This window comes from Tachyglossus aculeatus, chromosome X1 (genome assembly GCF_015852505.1).
Source record: "Tachyglossus aculeatus isolate mTacAcu1 chromosome X1, mTacAcu1.pri, whole genome shotgun sequence".
Taxonomy (NCBI): domain Eukaryota; kingdom Metazoa; phylum Chordata; class Mammalia; order Monotremata; family Tachyglossidae; genus Tachyglossus; species Tachyglossus aculeatus.
This window is the reverse complement of record NC_052101.1, coordinates 134,290,549-134,297,637: the sequence shown is the minus strand read 5'-3', so window position 1 is coordinate 134,297,637 and position 7,089 is coordinate 134,290,549.

The following is a 7,089-nucleotide window of genomic DNA, read 5'->3' as shown; positions in this document are numbered from 1 at the left end:
GGACAAAGACAATCCGGGCAGTAGCATGAAGTATGGATTGAAGTGGGGAGAGACACGAGGATGGGAGATCAGAGAGAAGGCTGATGCAGTAGTCCAGACGGGATAGGATGAGAGCTTGAACGAGCAGGGTAGCGGTTGGGATGGAGAGGAAAGGGCGGATCTTGGCAATGTTGCGGAACTGAGACCGGCAGGTTTTGGTGACGGCTTGGATGTGAGGGGTGAATGAGAGAGCGGAGTCGAGGATGACACCAAGGTTGCGGGCTTGTGAGACGGGAAGGATGGTAGTGCCGTCAACAGAGATGGGAAAGTCAGGGAGAGGGCAGGGTTTGGGAAGGAAGACAAGGAGTTCAGTCTTGGACATGTTGAGTTTTAGGTGGCAGGCAGACATTCAGATGGAGATGTCCTGAAGGCAGGAGGAGATGCAAGCCTGGAGAGAGGGGGAGAGAGCAGGGGCAGAGATGTAGATCTGGGTGTCATCAGCGTAAAGATGATAGTGGAAGCCGTGAGAGCAAATGAGGTCACCAAGGGAGTGAGTGTAGATCGGGAACAGAAGGGGACCAAGCACTGAACCTTGGGGAACCCCCACAGTAAGGGAATGGGAGGGGGAGGAGGAGCCTGCAAAAGAGACTGAGAATGAATGACCGGAGAGATAAGAGGAGAACCAGGAGAGGATGGAGTCTGTGAAGCCAAGGTCGGATAGCGTGTTGAGGAGAAGGGGGTGGTCCACAGTGTCAAAGGCAGCTGAGAGGTCGAGGAGGATTTAGGATAGAGTATGAGCCGTTGGATTTGGCAAGCAGGCGGTCATTGGTGACCTTTGAGAGCGCAGTTTCCGTGGAATGTAGGGGACAGAAGCCAGACTGGAGGGGGTCGAGGAGAGAGTTGATGTTGAGGAATTCGAGGCAGCACGGGTAGATGACTCGTTCAAGGAGTTTGGAAAGGAATGGTAGGAGGGATATGGGGCGATAACTAGAAGGTGAGGTGGGGTCAAGAGAGGGTTTTGTAGGATGGGAGAGACATGGGCATGTTTGAAGGCAGAGGGGAAGGAGCCAGTGGAGAATGAGCGGTTGAAGATGGAAGTTAAGGAGGGGAGAAGGGATGGAGCGAGAGATTTCATGAGATGAGAGGGAATGGGGTCAGAAGCACAGGTGGCCAGAGTAGCACTTGAGAGGAGGGAGGAGAGCTCCTCTGAGAATACTGCTGGGAAGGATGGGAGAGTAGCAGAGTGTTGAGAGCCGGGGGGGTTGGAGAAGGGGGGGAAGTGACTTTGGGGAGGTCGGACCTGATGGAGAGAAGGCAATGGCGTTAGTGGACCCAATCCCTGACTTCAAGAAGCAACTGTCTCGAGTGGAGGAGGTATGATATTGATTACCACGTTAATAATAATAATAATAATAGGCGTCTTGTGCTTATGGGCAGGGAATGTGTCTGTTATATTGTTGTGTTGTACTCTCCCAGGCGCTTAGTACAGTTCATTCATTTATTCAATAGTACTCATTGAGTGCTTACTGTGTGCAGAGCACTGTGCTAAGCGCTTGGAAAGTACAATTCAGCAACAGAGACAATCCCTGCCCGCAAAGGGCTCACAGTCTAGAACGGGGGAGACAGACATCAAAACAAGTAAATAGGCATCAATAGCATCAATATAAATAAGTAGAATTATACACATCCAAACCACCCTGCATACAATAAGCATTCAATAAATACGATTGATTGAAGCACTGGGATTTATGCAAGTTAATCAGAACAGACACAGTCCACTCCCACAAGGGACTCACAGTAGAAGGGGAGGGGAGAAGTGGGATTTAATCCCCATTTTAGAGAAGAGGGGGAAATTGTGGCAGAGTCAGGATTAGAACCCAGTTCTCCTGACTCACGGATCCCAGGCTCTTCCCACTCGGCCACAATACAGTGCTTCTCTAATACAATACAATGAGGGGCAGCAGCAATGTGTCAGGATACAGACGCAAGTGCTGTGGGGTAGTGAATGGGAACTGTTTTTTTTGTTTTTTTGTAAAGGTATTTGTTAAGCCCTTACTATGGGCCAGGCACTGTACTTAGCGCTGGGGTAGATCCAAGGTTGGACACAGTCCATGTCCCATATAGGGCTTACGTTCTTAATCTGCATTTTCCAGATGAGGTAACAGGCAAAGAGAAGTGAAGTGACTTGCCCAAGTTCACACAGCAGACCAGTGGAGGAGCGGTGATTAGAACCCAGGTCCTTCTAACTCCTAGGCCTCTGCTCTATCCACTAGGCCATGCTACTTCTCCTAAGTGCCCAAATATTTAGGGAGAATGGACTCAGGTTCACGGGTAATATGGTATATGATGGGGAGATAAGGTGGGGAGATGAAAGACTTGTCAGGAAAGGCCTCCCGGAGGAGATGAGATGGGACTTTATTTGGGCTCTGACAACGGGGAGAGCGGAGGTCTGTCAGATGTGAATGGGGAAGCAGGTCCAGGTGAGGGGGCTTGGGGGGGAGGTTGTGATTCCCCAGTCCCCCCGCCTCAGACCTGCCCCAGCCTCCTCCTGTTTGGGCATGATAGGCATTTCTCTCCTCCCTGGCACCACCAGGCCCATCCTCACCACTCCCTGGCCTCAGAGGGGTCACCCCCCAACCCAGCGCCGAATCCTGGTGGGGAGCTGTGGGGCAGCCATGGCAACATGAGACGCGGAGCACTCCATCCACCAGGGCAACCACCCAGCAGCCGGGTCCCCTCTGGGCCGAAGGGAGTATTTCGAGGGCTCTAAGGGCTGCTTCTACACCCCACAGCACATGGCCTTACACTGAAGTGCCTCCCCCTATGCGACATTTTTATTACAGTCTGCCTCCACCAGTAGACTCTAAGCTCCTCGAGGGCAGGGGTTGTGACTACTTTCTGCAACTGTTCTCTCCAATCCCTTGGTACAGTGTTCTGCCCACAGGAGGCATTCAGTAAATACCACTGAAGGGTTCAATACTTGCCAAGCAGTACATTTGCCCTTGGGCTGTGGGAGCCTCGTCTCGTGTCTCAGAGCAAATGGCTTCTCCGGTGGCACAGGAAGGCGGCCTGTACGACGTCAGCCACCAGGTGACCCATCCGCTGGGCCGCCTACTGGAGGGAGACTTTGTTCAGACCAGGAATGGACGTGTCATTCAGTCATTCATTCATTCAATCGTATTTATTGAGCACTTACTGTGTGCAGAGCACTGTACTAAGCGCTTGGGAAGTACAAGTTGGCAACATGTAGAGACGATCCCTACTCAATAATGGGCTCACAGTCTAGAAGGGGGAGACAGACAACAAAACAAAACAAGTGGACAGGTGTCAAGACATCAGAACAAACAGAATTAAAGCTAAATGCACATCATCAATAAAATAAATGGAATAGTAAATATGTACAAGTCAAATAAATAGAGTAATAAATCTGTACAAACATATATATGGGCTTTGAAGATGGGGAAAGTGGCAATCTCTTAGACAGGATGGGGGAAGATGTTCCATGCTGAAAAGAGAGCATGTGTAAGCTCATTACGGGCAGGGAATGAATCCGCTAATTTTGTTGTTTTTTACTCTCCCAAGAGCTTAGTAGAGTGCTCTGCACATAGTATGTGATCAATGAATATGATTGATTGACTAAGGGGTGGGGGAACGGGGCATCCCACTCGTTTCTCCAGCGGGAGTGAAGGGTTGGACTGAGCTATCCACACTCACACTCATACCCAATCACCCTGTGACCAATTCATCAAGTGCATTCATTGAGCACCGACTATGTATTTAGTGTTTTGGCCCTGTTTTCTCTCAATCGAATACCACTGATGGATTGATCTTGCCCCCTTGACACTCTTTCCACATTCGGTCTGTCACCAAATCCTGTTGGACCTACCATCACAATATCTCTAGAATTCATCCCTTCCTCTCCATCCAAACTGCTACCTAGCCTATCGCGCCTCAATTACTGCACCAGCCTCCTCGCTGACCTCTCTGCCGCCCATCCATTTGTCACTCTTTTGCCATCATCATTCTTCTAAAACCACCATTCTGTCTATTTTTCCTCACTTCTCAAAAACCTCCAGTGGTGACCCATATCAAAAAGAAATTTCTTACCACTGGCTCTAAGTCAGAGGACCTGGTTTCTAATCCTAGCTCTGCCACTAGTCTGCTGCGTGAGCTTGGGCAAGTCACTTCACTTCTCTGGGCCTCAGTTACCTCCTCTGCAAAACGGGGACTAAAACTGTGAGCCTTTTGTGAGACACAGGCTTAATACAACCCAATTATCTTGAATCCACCCCAGCGTTTAGTACAGTGCCTGGCACATAGTAAGTGCTTAACAAATCCCATAAAAAAACCACGGTACCCAAATGAGCTCTTCCCCTCCTACTGTGGAAGCGCAGTGGTCTAGGCCTTGCATTACTACCTACTCAGTAACTGTTCCCTCTGAGCTGCTTTGTTCCTAGACCTGTGTTTGACTGTCTCCTAGCCATCTCAAGTGAACAAGAGTAGCTCCAGGGACTAGAGGAGGGGTAAAATACCAAGAGCGGGAACATGATGGGCCTTTTGGCCTGGACTCCATTTTGCCTGGCCAAACCTCCATTTACTCAAAATGGGAACATCGCATATCCTCCTCTATCCTTTGTTCTGTCCTATCTAAACATTCGTCTATCTGCCTATCAGGAAGTTTGGGTTGTCAAAGTCTTGAGAACAGGGAGAAGCCAAATCAAGATTCCTAGCCTGCTTACCAATACTATTTGCCCACCAGATCCTTATAATGGAGAGGACCAGGCAGGGCCTAATAATGATCCCAAGTAGAATTCACTGCTGTTTGTATTAAGGTATATGCAATGATTTGTGCCCTCCGATCACATGTGAAGCTAGGATACTACTAATAATAATGATAATTATGGTATTTGTTAAGCACGTACTATGTACCAAGCACTGTTCTAAGCACTGGAGTGGATACAAGAAAATCTGGTTGGACACAGTCCCTGTCCCACATGGGGCTCAGTCTTAATTCTCATTTTCTTGTCTTACACCATGGAGTCGTATCCGACCCATAGCGACACCATGGACTCATCTCTCCCAGAACATACCTCTCTCCACCTGCAATCATTTTGGTAGTGTATCCATAGAGTTTTCTTGGTAAAAATTCAGAAGTAGTTTACCATTGCCGCCTTCTGCACAGTAAATCTGAGTCTCCACCCTCGACTCTCTCTGATGCTGCTGCTGCCCAGCATGGGCGAGTTTGAGTTTTGACTTATAGCAGATTGCCTTCTGCTCGCTAGCCACTGGCCAAGCTAGGAATGGAATGGGTAGGCCTCTGCTTGACTCTCCTGAAGGTCGTGGGTTCTGATCCTGGCTCCGCCACTTATCCACTGTGAGACCTCAGGCAAGTCATTTCACTTCTCTGAGCCTCAGTGACCTCATCTGGAAAATGGGGACGGAGACTGTGAGGCCCTCGTAGGACAAGGACTATGTCCAACCCAATTTGCCGGTACCTGCCCCAGCGCTTGGTACCGGAAACTCTCCAGGTGCGACCCTGAGAGGGGAATCCTCATTTTACAGATGAGGTAGTCGAGGTGCAGATAAGTGAAGTGACTCGCCCATGGTCAAACAAGCAGACAAGTGACAGAGCGAGGATTAGAACCCAGGTCCTTCTGACTTCCACTCCCGGGCTCTATCCACTAGGCCATTGCTTCCCATGAAGTTTCCGTGAAGTTGAGCTGGACTTGACTGGCAGAGGAAACTCTGCCCGTCAACCACCATGCCCTACTAGCACAGGAAGTACTGATGGTAATCAGCTTGTCTCTTCCATACCCTTTTGAAAACAACGCAGAGTCCTTGAAGTTTTCTTCTATACTACCTAGCCTCACTACTCCCCTACTACAATGCAACCCACACACTTTGCTCCTCTAATAACTAACCTACTCAGGGTGCCACGATCTCATCCTTCACACAACCTACCAGTTGCTCACATCTTCCCTATGGCCTGGAACCCCCTCTTCACATCCAACAGACAACCATTCTCCCCTCCTCCAATGCCCTACTAAAATCTTATCACTTCTGAGAGGCCTTCCCTGACTAACACCTCATCTCCCGACCCTATTTTTCCACCTTTCTGTGTCACCTGGGCACTTGGGTCTCTACACCTTCAGCACTTTGATACTCACCCCACCCCCAGTCCCACAGCATGTCTGTATAACAATCATAATAATAACAATGTCATTTATTAAGTGCTTACTATGTGCAAAGCACTGTTCTAAGCACTGGGGAGGTTACAAGGTGATCAGATTGTCCCACGGGGGGCTCACAGTCTTAATCCCCATTTTACAGATGAGGTAACTGAGGCTCAGAGAAGTTAAGTGACTTGCCCACAGTCACACAGCTGTCAATTTGCAGAGTCAGGATTTGAACCCGTGCCCTCTGACTCCAAAGCCCGTGCTCTTTCCACTGAGCCACGCTGCTTCTCTATTTATCCTTACATGCTCCCATTTCCCCCCTCTGTAATTTATTTTAATGTTTGCCTCCCCAACTGAACCATAAGCTCCTCGAGGGCAGGGATCATTTCTACCCAATATTATACTGTTTTCTCCCAAGTGCTTAGTAGAGTGCTCCACTTACAGTAAATGCTCAATATATACCACTGATTAAGTAGGGTAGGCTGGTGTAGGTGTGAGAAAAGGAAAGCAAGGAAAGAGAACTTGGGATCCCCACATACGATGGCACCAACAACTAAACACAATGCCCCACGCTTCATGTCCTTAGCAGGGGGAAAAAAGGCTCAGAGGCCTTATCCATCATAAAGAGGAACCGTACCATGGACCAACATGGCAGAGGAGTGGGTCTCACCTGCTGCCTCCCTTCGTCGCTGTGTGCCTCAGATACCGATACAATGGCAATTAATGTGGCGAGTGGAAAGAGCCCCAGGGACCATCCTTCCATGGTGCCCTTAGATCAACACGTAGATTACTTATTACTCTTGACCCTTGATGCAGGAAAGGGCTTAGCATGTTCTAAGGGTCAGAAAATTAAATTGGGGAATATTCAAATGACCTACGAGCATTTTACTAGAATTATACTCTTTGTCTTTAGCTGTGTTTTAATGAGGCCGAT